The 16,862-nt window shown below is 42.5% G+C and overlaps 1 protein-coding gene across 3 annotated transcripts in view; it reads right to left on the reverse strand.

The window, feature by feature from the left end:
* Positions 1 to 16,862, reverse strand: part of LOC107376516 (cytohesin-3) — an 88,524-nt gene that overhangs the window by 54,703 nt on the left and 16,959 nt on the right. The window lies entirely within an intron of this gene.

A 16,862-nucleotide genomic window follows, 5' to 3' on the forward strand; every position in this document is an offset into this window, starting at 1 on the left:
ACTCAGCATGATGCACCTGCATCTTACAGCAAAAACGAAGAGGGAGGTGAGAGAGGAAGCATGCAGATTTTGCGGAGCAAGGACTGTTTATGTTACGTTGTACATTATTCACAAATTAGTCTGCTGAAGGGGTTACTGAGTGAACTGGGCTGGTGTTAAAGTGGTACTACTACCAGACCCAGGAAGTAAGACCAGAGGGATGCGAGAAAGTAGAAGCTTAACGAACACATCATGTTTCTGAAGATCTTATCCAAACTCTCAGAAAGTAATTATAAAATGAACATCTATCAGTCTGCGTGTTTACATGAGGTGTCAGAAAACCGAATTATTGCCTCAGTCTGACTGAAGTTGGACTATTTAAATGCATGTAAACACCTTAGTCTGGACTGGACTACTCCTAATCAAGCTAAGGCACCCAGAAATTGTGGTTAAAAAACCAAACTTCTCTGTCAGTAAACTATTTCCCAGCTTATCTGAATTAGAACCCAACTGGGCACTCCCGCTTCCAGAAGTGACGAAACCGCGGACGCGGTCTTCTGATAATCTTATTGGCACAATATAACACGTGTAACAACATCAAACAGTACAGTACATACCAAATGTGCTGTGCTTCACCGTTGTTGTTGTCCGTTCCTTTGGCCATTTTGCATTTCCTGCTTTTAATCTGTCTGCTGTACCCAACGCTGTTTACTATTAGAGCTGCAATAGGCTAACATTAAAGGACACATGTCACCACCTACCGACGCAGGACAGGAACGAAAATTCTGTTTTCTTGCAGACGTGTTAACGAGGATAAAGGCTCTCATTCTAGTTAATGAACCTTTGCCCATGACGTTATTCTGTTCAGGGGACTGCCCCCGTTGCTATAATCGACAACAGAGAAACTATTTTACACACTCTTTTGAAGCTAGACAAAAAAAGTCAGTCTGTAGCCTTATATCACTTTTATTTAGTTGATTTCACAGTAAAATGGTAATAATTTGCTGCGCAGACGGCCGCACTAACAAACAAGTTTGAAAACTTAACTCATCTTTTTATGGAATAACTTCGATATGGTAAATGGCCTGTATTTGAAATAGCGCCTTCTAGAGTCCTGGAACCCCCCAAGGCGCTTTACAACACAATCAGTCATTCACCCATTCACACACACATTCACACACTGGTGGGGATGAGCTGCGATGTAGCCACAGCTGCCCTGGGGCGCACTGACAGAGGCGAGGCTGCCGAGCACTGGCGCCACCGGTCCCTCCGACCACCACCAGCAGGCAACGTGGGTTAAGTGTTTTGCCCAAGGACACAACGCCAGCGACAGACTGAGCGGGTCTCGAACCTGCGACCTTCCGATTGCGAGGCGAGCACTTAACTCCTGTGCCACCGTCGCCCCTGGACGATGGAGACAGAGGACGGTGATGGACTGCAGCTGTCAATCAAACGGACTAGCAGCCCTCAAAGTCTTTTTGGATTTGCAGTGGACGTTTTACTGGGTACGATTAACGTTATATTTCATGAGAAAAACAGGGACTTACTGTGATGGAACTGAAATGATAAATGTGATGTACTTGCTGCTGCACACACACGCGGCAGCACAGTGTTAATAATCCTACGTGTGTTGCTGTCCACTATAGTGAAATACTAGACACTAACCCCTAAATTCCACTACCTCTGCTCCGCTCCGCTCCGGTCCGCCCCCGCCTTCCGCAGCCGCTCGCTTCCGAACTCAATTTTTACTGGTACCCGCTCCACAACGGCTCCGCTCCGGTGCGGAGACCTGAGGTGGGCAAACAAGCATGCGCGGGATTTTCGAGATCTTGCGATACAGTCCGAGCAATAAACGCGGAAGTTAGATCCCAACACCCGTTGTGTGGGAGAAGCATCGGCATGAACTGTTTAATCAGCCCATCATTTGTGTTGAGAGATCAGCAGTGTTTGGATCAACAAAGTGAGACTACTTTGATAGTGGAAACTGTATTTATGGCTTACTTTTGTGCATTTAAAGTTCAGCCGCCATTGATAGTTGTTAAAAGTTGTTAAACCTGTGCATATGAAACAAAAAACGACTTTTGTTTATCGATTTATTGTGAAAAACGGAAGTTGTGCTTGCTCCTTTTCCTGTTGGGCGGTTGTGATTCCTGTCCATTGACTGCGGAGGTGCTCCGGCGTCCGGCAAAAATAGGATTGATTCTATTTTTGCCGGATGCCGGAACAGAGGGCGGCGCACTGCGCCGCACTGCCGGAGCATGGCCGCAGTAGTGTAATTGCTCTGATTGACTACAACGGGACCGATTTTGCTCTGGAGTTCATGCCAGAGCGGAGCGGAGGTAGTGGAATTTGGGGGTAAGAATATTGTTCCTATGTAGAACTTTGAATTAAAATGGCATTATTTATTTAGCATGATGAGTTTCGCCATTATGAGATATCCATCTTCTTCTGCCACGGCATGATAGTGGCAGCTGGTGCCGGTGACCCCACCAGCAAAAAAAAAAAAAAAAAAAACTGGTAGGGGTCCCGACTTTTTCAGGCTTTTTAAGTCTGCTCCAATGTAAAGTGAAACGCTGTTAATCACATTATGGTATAAATCCAGCGGGGTGAATTCGGACAAATTCGGCGACTTGTTTACATCGGTTTACAGCAGCAAGGAGAAAAAAATATAACATTCATAAGCTAGCCAACACTCTGTACCGGTCTCTATTAGCCCCACGTAGGTGTGTTAAATCTTCTCTTAAGTAGAAGCCAGGCATTGCAGGTAAAAAATAATAATAATCAAACTCAGTCGCCATTTTTGCCCACCGTTCAATACTCCCATAATTCCCTTTTGACATCCATCATGGCGGACCCATGTGATCTGCTTAAGTAGCTACAAAGGGTTAATTAGCTTGATTTCTGCCATAACTTGTCTTAGATGTGCATTTATTTGCACTGATTGTTTACCTTGTAGAGTCACTTAAAACACTTTTATGAGTGCTAACTGGCTAGACGAGTAAAACGCCATCATTTCTCAAGATCCTAGTTCAGAAATCTGACATGGCGTGTGGTGGGAGATATTTACTCAGCTCTCGCAAACTGTGTACATCTAAAATTAAACACTTAAGGGCTGGACATGTTTGTAACCGAGTTGAGTGCGTCATGTAAACAAGGTAGTAAAAACGCATTTCTATTCCTTTAGTACGTAAATCCAGGCCAAAAATCTGGCTTGATGATGTGTAGTGTTAAGTTCTGGACTCTGAAACAATCAGAGGGGAATACACCTTTTTCCTGCAGGTTAAACAATCTTTCTGTGCTTACATAACTGTTCCAACACTCCCTCTTCCTGTCCACTCTGTCCAGTTTTCTCTCCCTTTCTGACAGATCTGTAGCTCACATATAAGCACACTTTTAATGGCAGCCATGAATCAAGATACCTGCAAAAATCCAAAAGAAGATGGATGTCGAATGTCTGAAAACTACTTCAGATGTGATTTCTGGGAGATTTTTCATTCTTTGACTTCTCTTTCCAAAAAGGAGAGAAGTGGAAGGAGTTGGACCAAACCTACCCTCCACGACTCCCTTGACAGTCTTAATGTTGCAGATTCCAGTCTGTGACTGTGTTGAGCTGTGGATCTATCCGAGTGGTGGATGAAGAGGAAATTAATACTTCTGTGAAAACCCTGTAGCTGTTTTTCCATCTGCTGCTTCACACAAACATTAAGTGCTGCCATAAGATGTTTATGGGCAGCAGTAGCTCATCAGGTTGAGCGGGTTGTCCAGTAATCGGAAGGTTGCAGGTTCGATCCCGACTCCGACCAGAGAATTCTGCTGTTGTGTCCTTGAGCAAGACACTTAACCCACCTTGCCTGCTGGTGGTGGTCGGGGGGACCGGTGGCGCCTGTCTGAGCCTCGCCTCTGTCAGAGCGCCCCAGGGCAGCTGTGGCTACATTGTAGCTCATCACCATCAGTGTGTCAATGAGTGTGTGAATGGATGAATGATACACTGTAGTGTGAAGCACTTTGGAGTCCTTACTCTGAGAGGTGCATTACAAGTGCAGTTCACTTCTCATTTATAAAAGGTGGTTTTATATTGTTTTTAGGAAAAAACTGAGCTCAGAAAAGATTTACACACAGGATGTTTACCTGGGAGTTGGTAGTTTTGTTGCAGCAGCTTACGCACAGAAACAGACTAAAATCACAAATTTGATTTCCACATGGTCCGGTCCATTTTAAAGTCTGCTGAGTCCCATTTAACCCAATCAGGGAACGTCATGGGTAATTATAACATGCTATCAGATATCCAAACCCAACAAGGGCCCTGTTGTGTTCACCAAACTTTTGGTCAAAGATTAAACACGCACACTTTAGACTTAATATTAACGTTGAGCCTCACTGCGAAGCCAGACGTCTTTTCCATCCCCACACAGACTTTCAAGCCCGTCACCATGTCACGGTGAGTCTGAAAGCTTGGCCATCGGTATAAGTGAACACAAAATCATGACAGACTCTCTGACAGGAAAAACAAATGTGCATGCTTTAGAGTAACAGCCTCAAACATGGCAAAAAGAGTTTAAAATGTGTTTTATTGTGGTCACATCAAACCACTTTGTTTTTTGTTATTTCTTCTCGTCTCGTCTTCCTCCGCTTATCCGGGTCCGGGTCGCGGGGGCAGCATCCCAACTAGGGAGCTCCAGGCCGTCCCCTCCCCGGCCTTGTCCACCAGCTCCTCCGGCAGGACCCCAAGGCGTTCCCGGACCAGATTGGAGATGTAACCACTCCAACGTGTCCTGGGTCGACCCGGGGGCCTTCTGCCGGCAGGACATGCCCGAAACACCTCCCCGGGGAGGCGTCCAGGAGGCATCCTGACCAGATGCCCAAACCACCTCAACTGGCTCCTTTCGATCCGGAGGAGCAGCGGTTCTACTCCGAGTCCCTCCCGAATGTCCGAGCTCCTCACCCTATCTCTAAGGCTGAGCCCGGCCACCCTACGGAGGAAACTCATTTCGGCCGCTTGTATCCGCGATCTCGTTCTTTCGGTCATTACCCAAAGCTCATGACCATAGGTGAGGATTGGGACGTAGATCGACCGGTAAATCGAGAGCCTGGCTTTCTGGCTCAGCTCCCTCTTCCCCACGACAGATCGGCTCAGCGTCCGCATCACTGCAGACGCCGAACCAATCCGCCTGTCGATCTCCCGATCCCTCCTACCCTCACTCGTGAACAAGACCCCGAGATACTTAAACTCCTCCACTTGAGGTAGGACCTCTCCCCCGACCCGGAGGTGGCAAGCCACCCTTTTCCGGTCGAGAACCATGGTCTCAGATTTGGAGGTTCTTATTTTACCTATATTTATCCACACACACACTCTACTTTCTTCTACAATTTGCTCTTTAACTGTATGTTTTCCTGCTATTTCAGCTGTTAACTTTATATTTTCTCTAAGTGTTTTTCTCCCCAGAAGAAGCTACAATGATGTTCTGCTAAACTGTGGTGGCCTTATGGTTAGCAGCTTGAACACTGCTGCTAATCACTTAAACATTCTCCCTCTCCTGATAATAACGTTTTACTTTCTTTGACATTGAATGTGCTACTGCTAGTTTATCCGTTTAATTATAGATTCACTAGGATAAATACAATAAAGTTTATCTTTCACCAAATGGAATTTTTTCTAAGAAATCACAATGTAACCATTGAAACACTACTTGGTATATATTGGTATATATGTTGTGTGTGTGTGTGGGCTGGTGTGTGTGTGTGTGTGTGTGTGTGTGTGTGTGTGTGTGTGTGTGTGTGTGTGTGTGTGTGTGTGTGTGTGTGTGTGTGTGTGTGTGTGTGTGTGTGTGTGTGTGTGTGTGTGTGTGTGTGTGTGTGTGTGTGTCTGCTCTGTCTTCTCAATCCCCAGTGAGTCGTGAAGGATGGCTGCTTATACTGAGCCAGGATCCTCTGGAGGTTTCTTCCTGTTAAAAGGGAGTTTTCCTCTCCACTGTCGCTAAATGCTTGCTTAGTATGAGGATTGCTGTAAAGACTCTGACACTAGTCAGTGACTTGATGCAACCTGCTGGGTTCCTTATAGAGGAATTTTTTTACTGATTGGCTTAATGAACTGACCTGTACTGGAATGTTTACTGTGTGAAGAGCCTTGAGACGAAGACGACTTTTGTCGTGATTTGGCGCTATATAAATAAACTTGAATTGAATTGAAATATCCAGATGAACTGTTTGAGAACCAGTTTACAAACATGACCTGGCCAACAGACTGCATTACTAAGTAAAACAGACAATACATACAATATAAAACAAAGCACAGACATTTACATTAAAAGAAGTAAATTTAAAAGAAAGGTAAAAGAGCTTATATGTGTATTTTCAGTATTGTCAACAAGAACAACAGTCAAATATTGTATTTTGGATGGTCTGTTTGATTTTGGAGATTGGGACCAAGGATGTTCTGGAATGTACTCCTGTGCTGCTGCATAGCAAAAGGCCCAAAGGTGGTAAATGTCTTTTTTTTTCGGGGTGGCGGGGGGTTGGGGGCATTTGGCTTAATAACTTTACTTGATGTTGTTTGGTACGTGTTATGAGTAGCATGAAGAAGAGATGAAAGGTAGAGAGGTGCTTTTCCCAGGAGTGTCTCGTATATTAAGGGAAACCAATGATGGGGAAGTCGGGTGTGAAATGAGGGCCAGCCCACCAGTTAATACAGATCCCAATGATGGGTATAAAAGGGAGCATTAGTGGCAAAATGGATGGCTGAATGATAAAATGTATCAAGATTTTTTACGGCTGTGTTTGGCGCTATTCTGTATATAATGTTGCCATAATCCAAAATTGGAGGTACAGTCATCTTAACAAGGGTGCATTTGGAGGCATGAGTGAAAGAAGCTTTATTGTGGATCAGACAGCTAGTCTGGCTTTGACTTTTGCTCGAAGGTTATTGATGTGTGTGGTGAATGAAAGAGATGAATCCAACTTAATGCCTAGATATTTATAAGTTTTGACATACACCAGAACCATGACGTTCAAACAAGTGATTATGGGTGGAATTGAGGCAAAAGGTTTTCGACTGAATTGCATGCACTTGGTCTTAGTAGTGCTCAGACAGAGGCAGAGATTTTAAAAAAATAGCTCTATGGGGGCTGAGCTGTGTTGAAGACTGGAAACCAAAGATTGAGGAGAGAGACCTACTGCGTACTGAATGGTGTCATCTGCATAGAAGTGAATCTGGGAGGTACCAGCAGCCTCGGCTATATTATTGACATAGATAGAAAAAAGCATTGGGCCCAGAATGGAGCCTTGAAGCACACCTTTAGACACAATCAGTGGATCTGACATAATGTCCTCCACCTTTAATTGCTGGACATGGTTGGTAAGATAACTGGCAAACCAGTTACAGCTAGAGGTGGACAGGCCAATATTGGACAGATTTTGTAAAACGATGCAGTGATCAACAGAGTCAAAGGCCTTGGAAAGGTCTATAAAGGTGGCGATACAAATCTTCTTACTATCTAATGCTGTAATTATGTCATCTAGTACCTTTGTGGTGGTTGTTATACACCCATGTCCTGTCCAAAAAACAGATTGAATGTCAGACAAGTTTATGACTTTTATCTAGAAACTCATTTAACTGTATCTCAACAAACTTCTCAAGAACCTTAGTAAAACATGATAGGATGGATATTAAAAGTTTTAATATAATCCAGATCAGAGCTGAACTTTTTAACATTTACAAAAGAAAGAGAACAATTTCCAACCTAAAGGTAGGTGGTAATTTAGGTTATTTAATTTTAAAAGTGTTTTACCACCAAATTCTGAACTTATTGGCTGTTTAAATGTGGTAATGTGAAACAATAAGACATTCGTTCTTGATGCTGAAACTGTAACCATTAGGGCTGTAGCGAAGCCTCGATGACGTCGATGGCTCGATTCTAAAAATTTGTCGACATCAGATCCAGTAGTCGACGCACCGCGCCCACTTGATGCATCCCCAGGAGTTTGTAAATAGAGGAGGAATCTGCCTGTTCTACCTCTAGTTCGCCCTCTTCTCCTCCTTCACTAACATCTCCGCCAAATACCGAAGATCCGGAACAATGTCCATCCGCTACTAGGTTCCTTTCCTGTTTTGCCCGCCTTCATCTCCCAGCAACGGACAACAACTTCCGGGGTCAGATCCGCTGCTCCGTCTCTATCGCAGATGTAGAAAATCACTGCGAGCGTTACTCCCTTCATAAAGGAGCTTCTTTCAGACATTAGGAGAGCTGTTTTGGTGGTAGCAGTCTCTCATCCGTGCTGGTCTGTTTGCTGGGTGGTTTATTTAAACTTGGTAACTTGAACTTAACGTTGGTAAAGCTACTGTTAGCATTTTTGCTAACAGCTTCTTGCGTTTGGATAAGCTGTTATGTTTTGGTTTAGAGTTCATCTTTTTTGTGGTGCAGATCTCCCTTTTATTACATTTAGTGTTGTGGGTTTTCGGTTTAGTTTAAAATATCACCTTGAGTTTGGTTTAACCGCCCAGTTTAGAGTTTGGACCTTTGGAGACCCTTATTTTGGTCTAGAACCCAGTAATCTTTGCCCAGCGGGACATCCCTACTTATTTGTACTTTTGTTTTAATTCCCCACAGGAAGAATTAGTTTTATTATTCCCAACCTGTGGATGGAAAGATTTATGTTTTTTATTGTTGTTGTAAATAAACCTGATCATCATTTAAACTTTTAAATCCCGTGTTATTGTCCCTTCCTTTTGCACACGAGCCAAACTCCCCAGGAAGAGTCGTAACACCACTCGCCTCACGCACATAAGTGACCAAAACAAAGCAGCATGGAGACACTCCGTCTCCAAACACCTCTCAGGCAGCAGCCTGCTCTCCCTAGTTCTACACGTCACCAGAACATAACCAACCGCAACACAATAAAAGCAGTGTTAAACAAAATGGAAGGCCTGTAGTGTTTATTCTCTTACAGTAACAATTTATCAGTTTTTTTTGAGGAATTTATTAGAGATTTTTTGGTTTTTATTAACTGTGCAATAGAAAAATAATCATTAGATTAATTGTATTAATAGTCATTAGAATAGTCAAATATTCGATAAAATAATCGTCAGAATAATCGTTTTAAAAATAATCGTTTACCCCCAGCCCTAGTAACCATTTAATTGTCCCTTCGTGATGATTTGGGTGATGTTTTCACCCAGAAAAGGTCTGGTTTTAAAAGTTAATAAAAACAGTTTACAAGTTAAACACTATGCAGGATTTTTCTCATCAAAGAATGTCTTTATTCTTCAACTGCAAGTTTAAAATCAAGTTGTTGTTTTTTTTCTAAAGTAACAGTTTCAGGTTGCCCTAATCTCAAAAGAAATATATTAAATCAATACATTTTATTTTAAAGTGAGAATGTGTATTTTTACCTTTAATCTCTGGAAATACCCATCGAAATGTTGTTGAAAATGAATAAAATGATGTCCAGTCGTAAAAAAATATTGGCGGCCATATTAGACGCCATGCGTCCTGTGCCTGTCAGTGATGTCACACTAGATGATTGGCTGGATTTATGACTTACGGAAGTTACGTTACCACATTCGAAAGCATTTAAGCAGTAACAAACACAATTTAATAACAAAACTGCTAAACTCTTTCCAAAACATGTGTGAAAGAACAGAATCGAAAAAGAGAAGCAATATATTTTGGCCGAGTGGTATTGCCATATTATGATGACGTCATCAGCAGACCCTGCACCTTAAGCAAATCATTGCCACAAAACTACAATCAGCATTGCATTCTCTGGATGGAATTAACTGAAGGACCATCAGTCTGAGGAGTCATGTCAAAGTTGCATGCTTTCTGCTATACAGGTTACAAACCAGCGACAGTCACAGTGATATGATGTAAAACTACCCTGAAATGTATGTACTGCCCCCTAGCACCAGGAAACTACACACTGCCAATTTAATGAGCACAGCAACAAGAAATATTCTTTGTACAAGTTAATACAGCTCAAGTGTTTTATATGTGAACGAAATCACATTTATTCAGTGATTTTTAACCTTATTGGTAATTAACTCATTATAATCCAAACATTTGCTACAGCACTTTTGGGTCAATTTTGTCAATAGTTGCATTTAATTGGAGTTTTAAAAAATTAAATATGTTTTTAAAGTGACAATGTGTATTTTCCCTGGCGATAGAGGACAGTACATTTCTAAATCATTGCAAGCAAGCAGTATTTTTGTGTTCCAGTAAGCCCTTACCAACGGATAGCCATTAGGGTCAAAATTCCATTGAAGAGCAACCTCCAGCAAAATGACAAGCACGTCAGACTCCCTTTCATCATTGGCAATAAGTGAAGAGATAAATGTGTAAAACGACATTTATGAGCTGTGAAAGTTTTGTAACCATTTATTTCAAATCAGCAAATGTGATTTGTCCTCACGGGCTCCCGTAGAAGGAAACATGGCACCGTTCAGAGACCTGGACCCGCTCCCATGTGTTTTAGACCCAATTTTTATGGTTATAAAATATATTTATAAAATAGAAGATGTATAAAGACCAGAGGGACATTTATTTTTATGGTTATATGTTACGTAGCCGCCAATATTTTTCAACAAATGGGCAAAATTTCAATGAAAAATAAAGTAACTACATATTGTCTCTAACAATAAAATTCGTATTTTTAAGACTGAATAAAGTTGAATATTTATGCAGTTCATTAAGCTTCTTGTATGTGTATGTATATATAAATAAAACAAGGTCTAAAATCTATGGTCAGCCTGCATCATTTCTGTTCAGTTCATGAACATCCGTCAAAGTCAAAACCATTTACTAACCTCTGTCTGACTTCATGTGTTGTTTGAACTAACAATAACAGACACCTGCAGCTGAACGCTTATGGTGTTTAGAAGTAAAACTCGTGTTTCTGTCAGGGCCCGACGTGTTTTGCGAGACACTTAAAAGAGCTGTGGGCCTCTCCAACACGCCCCACTGCTGCTCCCCGACATCCTGCAGGGCTCTCGTGTTTTTCACAGAGCCTCTCTGTCACTGCGCTGCAGTTTCCTCAGGCTGAAACTAAACATCCAGGGTCTATCCACTTCCCTGGAGCAGTCCTGTGGTACAGGTGAACCAGGTGACCCCTCTCTAGACAGTTCAGTGTAAATGAGAAAGAATGTCACTGATAAAGGACCGTTTGTCCCTGTGATGGCTTCAGGATATCCTCCATTTCACAGAATACAGCCTGTAGGGGGTAAAACAGCTGTAAAATCAGCTCCTTTGGTTTGAAATGCTACACATGGCAGCCTCTATCCCACTGGTTTAGAGATTCCTACATCATTCATCATGTGCTCCTCTCACTGCCCGACTTCTTCTGCCACAGAAACACACAATCACACACTGACCTGCCAAGTTTTAATGGCTGGTTTTCACTGTGTGTAAATACGGCAGCCTGTAGCCAAAATTATAAGCATCACAGGGTTTGTTGTAAATACCCTGATTCATACCATACGAGCGTCCGCCACACGGCTCAACAAGTGCTGACCAGCGAAGCAGCAGAAGCAGAGGAGGTGTGCGTTTGACGGCCCGTCAGCGTTGATCACACAGAACAAGTATGTGTTACAGTAAGCTACAATCCGTCAGACGGGCTTCACCAGAACAAAGCTCTGCTGCTTTCGCTGGCCCACCGACCAGTCGCAGAATATTACGGCTCAATGTCATGTGGTTAAACAGAACTGTTCTCCATAAATCCAGTTCAGTTCAACCATGTCTGTGCAGAAAACATTTTAACATTCTTCAAGACCGCAGAAAAAGCACAGTAGATGTATAAAGACCAGAGGGATGAGGAAAAGGACAGACATGCCGAGGCAAGACTGGTTTACAGCTTTACGATGACACTTGTGAGGCTACTGTTTCTCTCACAAACACATGAAAAGTAGAGGATTGAACCATCTCTCCTTTGAGAATGACCTTCTCTACTTCTTGACCCAAAGAACATCAAACACAACTGAGACGGATGAAAATATTATTAGTTTCGGGAAGCAATTGGCCATAAATTATAGGACACACTCAGAGTTTTAAACAGTATATTTATATTTTAGTGGTGCTGAATGAACGTTAGCATTAATTGATTATAAATTTATCTTCAAAGCTAAATAAACAGCGTACTGCTCAGTGGTCACAGCAGGACGGTTACTAATATCGAACAACATGCCAATTAGGGCTGGACCATATCGAAAAAAGGATATTGATTAAAAAAATCATATTGATCGATATCAATAATTATTTATGACTATAAAAAATATATAAAAATTAATTTTCAATGCCGACCTGGCCATTTTGTCATCACTTTTTGATAAAACAAGTTGTTTGTATTACCAAACTTGGTTTTTATCCATTCTCTGCAAATATAGCAAACAACTGTTTTTTTTTTTTTTTGTCTAACTAAAATATTGCCATGAACTACTGTAACCTTTTTTCAGGACAATTTCCTCCGTCTCTCCTTGCTGCAACATCTTGTTTAAGTCATGTCCTATCTGTTTTGGCTTTGGCGGGGAGGGCTTGGTAGCGGAGCGTGCCTGGGTCTGTGTTTTGATTGGTTAGGAGTACGTAATGACTCTAGCATGGAGGTGCATGACAAACTATAATGAAATAAGAAATGAAACTTTTATTTAATTTTTTATTTACCCACTTTTTTCTATCGCACCACATGTCTATCAATAGATATAAATCAGTATTGAATTATTGTCCAGCATAACGCTGACGCTCTGTTACAGGTGATGGGAGACGAAAGCAATTAGGGAGGAAATCAGATAAAATGTTTGAAAATGTCTGACATGAGTGCATCACAATGACACGTCAACAGCTTAGGAAAAGGATGTGTCTGGTTGAAATAGCATCCCCTGCAGACACGATCAGTCTTTTGTAAAGAGCTGCACGAGTAAATTGGGGGGGAAACTCTGTGATGCTTGGATCAAACGTGTAAAATATTAGTTTTACAACCAGATTCTGAAAAAAAATAATTCAAGCAGGAGAAGAAATCATAAAGAGACAGATGGGAAAAGATATGAATCTGTGTTGAAAGTATGACCTGGTTTGATAGACAGTCATGGACGGCCGCTCGCTGCTCAGAGAGTTAATTATCATGAAGCAGGAAGATTTTTTGTGAAAGCAACTCCTGTGAAACTCAGCAGAATTGATTCTGTAAGAATATCTTGTCCATAGCTGCTCTCCCTCGCCATCTTTGATTGGCAGGGCGCCATATTTCATGTGCAATTTTCCATCTTCATTCTGACACCTCATACACACACAGCCTCACTCCTATTTAAGCATTCCACCTTTGCTGCTAGGACTGCAGTCAGTCACACACGCTTTTCTGACCTCACACTTTTCTCCCTGCAACACTCAACACCTCATTATGTCTGTCACTTCTCAGCCCTCCCTCCCTCTCATACTTTGGCCCGGCACAGCGAGTGTGTGTCACTGTGTTAGCTGTGACAGTCAGATATTGAACCTTGTCAACCAAGTAGCCACCTACACTCAGCATCAATCGGAGTAGCTCCAGTCCTGTAATCCCAGCAAATTCAACCCCCAACACACACCCTGTCCATGCGTGCCCTCGTGTAGGCGTGCATGGTACTAACATGTTCAAATTAGTAAAAGAATACTGTAGTTTCAGACAGAATAATTATGTGCGCATGCACACAGACACAAGAAAGAAAAGAAAAGCTGGAGCTTAGTGGCGTTTGTTTCCCACAACATCCAGGACGCTATTTTATTCCAGTTGAGAGGAGAGAATGTGGTAGAAATCGCATAAACACTGCTATCATTCTAGGTCATTAATATCCATCCATCCATGCAGACATGTTCACAGCAAAAAGGGGAAAGGAACAAAATGAAGTGTGTGTGTGTGTCAGTTCTTTATCCTGCAGCAATGTGAGTGTGTGTTTATACGCTGCTGGCTGCTGTCAGCGTACGCTGCTCTTATCACGGCAGCATATGTCTGTCAGTGGGGCTGATGTGTGCCTCTGGTGGACGCCAGACAGCACAATTACAGCTTTATGTACAGGTGCTATTCCAGCAATTAGACTTACCCCATTGGAGTGAACATGCGGTCCAGAAAACCACTGGTTCAGCAAAGTTTGCTAAACTAACAAAGATGCCAAACACAAGACATCTGATTGGACAAACTGATGCAAGTTAGACTATGACAGTAATGTAGAGTAATAACGGTAATGGGACTTGCGACTCTTTGAAGGGAGGCATTTGTTCGAGGGTCGTTTACCTCAAAGGACCCATTCGAAAGACTGGCGGAGCAATCTCTGTGAGAGCGGGGGGGGGGGGGGTGTTTAGTGAAAAGCAGGTTTGTTTGCTAAAAACCATAAAGACAGGAGTGCCTCCAGAAAGTTTACAAAAGGGGGGCCAAATGGGGGCCACTTATAATCTTGGGCTAGCACACCAAAACAACAAAGAACTGTCTTTTGTAGGAATGTCCCGATAAACTTTGTCACTTCCGATACGATACCGATATTGCAGCCTTCAGCATTGGCCGATACCAATATAAATCCAATAAGATATCGGCACAAATCATACACACTTTTACCTATTTCGTAGTGTGGAATGTATGAAGGCCTTGATCAAGTTATATTACTCAATCAGAGAACAAGAGCAAATAACAGTAAGTATGAAAAAATGACAACTTTTTTTAACCACTGGTTGCAAAAATGTGAACCATAACGGACTGCTTATATCGGAGATTTTTGATGTAGTCTGATATAATCCGATAGTGTTTTTGGGCCGATATCGAATTACTTCCGACATCGATATCGGAACGGGACATCCCTAGTCTTTTGCAAAAGACCAATACTACATCACCAAACGTCTTCAGACACTCAAACAGATGGGTGAATCCAGGTGTTTTAATGAAAGCATGGATGAGTGAGTTTGGTGTGGAACCTTTGTGGAAAGCATTCCCAGGAGAGCTGAAAAAGGTGGGCCAATTCTATAATAAACCCTACGGATCAAGAATATGATATAATTAGGGTTTAATAAACATATAGCAATATTTGTTTAGTATCTATTGAGACTGTTATGTACCAGCCCCTAAAAGAAAGTTCAATAAAAACTTGAATTTCAAAAAAAAATAAAACATGGCAGACGAAGAGATAGAATTCTTCTCACTGATCGGACTTATGTTAAGCATAATTCTGAGCACACGAAGACGCATAAGAGACCTGGATGATGAAGCTCAATGGTTAAAGGAATCACGGAAGTGGAGTGAAGCGCTCCGTCGCGCTTCTAGGAGACGGTACCGTAGGAGGCGAGCTGCCATGGTTCGCCTCATGCTACAGCAGCGAGCTATCTAGGTGCGCACAGCGTCCCCCTGTCCCCTCCTCCTCCCCCTCTTCCCTGTCCGGAACTCGACCTCACCAGTCTGAAGCAGCCACCTTGTCCGTGACAAGTCCGGACCTGTTACTAGGGGCGTTGTCTGGTTTGATTACGGAAAACGTTATCCGGATGTTTGTATTCAGACACAAAGGTCTTACGGACAGAGTCCTGAACATTTCCGTTTTTCATGGCCAGTCTGAAGGGGGCTTTAGTCGATCCAGGTCAATCTTATTGTAATAAGCTGGGAGTCTTTATACTAGTTTACATGCGCATTAGAAAACCAGCCTCTCAAATAAAGTTTGTTCCACTCCGGGACAGTAGGTGGCGACATGCCCTTTTTTATGTCGGCATTTTTTCGGTTATCTCATAGGAACACAATCAGTAAACAGAGGCTAGCAGGAGTGAAGCAGACAGAATTGAAACAGGATATGCATAATGGCTGAAGGAATGTACAAGAACAACATTGCAACCTTGTGATGATGGTCTTATCAGAAGACTGCTTCCGCAGTATCGTCACTTCCGGAATGCAAGCGCCCAACCAGTTCGGTTCGGCTGGCCTGTTTACATGCAAGATATATTCAGATTGCTACTGCATTATCTGGGTGCTTTAGCTCGATTAGAACTAGTCCGCTGTCAGCTAGATTAACGTGTTTGCATGCAATTTAAAAAACAGTCGTGAGTCTTTTCAGGGCAATACTTCGGTTTTCTGATGCGCATGTAAACGCACTGATTGTGTCCTGGTTTGGCCCTGGGGTTTCCTTCTGGAAGGGCATGCCCAAGACAACTTATACCAGGGGTAGGCAATCCTGGTCCTTTAGTGCTGCAATGCAGCATGTTTTAGTTGTTTCCCTGCTCCAACACACATAATTCAATGACTGAATCACCAGTTCACCGGATTTTCAAGCTCTGTTGCAGCCTGTTAATCACCTGCTGATTAAAATCAAATCAATAAAACAACTAAAACATGCTGGATAGTGACACTTGAGGACCAGGATTGCTTATACAGTCAGTGTACATTGATTTCTTTCCACTATGATGGATAAAAACTGACTACTACAACTCATTCAACTTTGCTCTCTCCACATTTAAATTCACAAGCATAAAATTACTATGCATATGAGTCCCACTTGCGGACATCACAGAGAAGAGCCACAAAGACATGCCAAACAGCCACAGCAAACAATGTTTTGTTTGAAAGTCTTGTGCTGAATGAGTCTTTTCACCTGGACTCAAGACTATTTATAGTAACAACATTTATGTAAATGGCAACCCATTGAACATCTGAACTCATTCAACAAGCATGCTACTTAACCTGTTCTAAGTTTCTGCACAAACAAAACCAAATCAGAGTCTCCCAACTCATCCCGTAGTTTCACAGAGATGCATCCTTGCTGCCCATTGCTAAATCAAACCCTAGCTAGAGTCAGGAGTCAGTAAAGCCTTTTACAGCCAGGCTCGGGGCGGGCGCCAAGAGAAGACCTGTGGGGCCAAAGGGACAGCAGCACATAGGTCTATTGACAGCAGCTCTAACACGTT

The sequence above is a fragment of the Nothobranchius furzeri genome, chromosome 12 (genome assembly GCF_043380555.1).
Source record: "Nothobranchius furzeri strain GRZ-AD chromosome 12, NfurGRZ-RIMD1, whole genome shotgun sequence".
Classification (NCBI taxonomy): domain Eukaryota; kingdom Metazoa; phylum Chordata; class Actinopteri; order Cyprinodontiformes; family Nothobranchiidae; genus Nothobranchius; species Nothobranchius furzeri.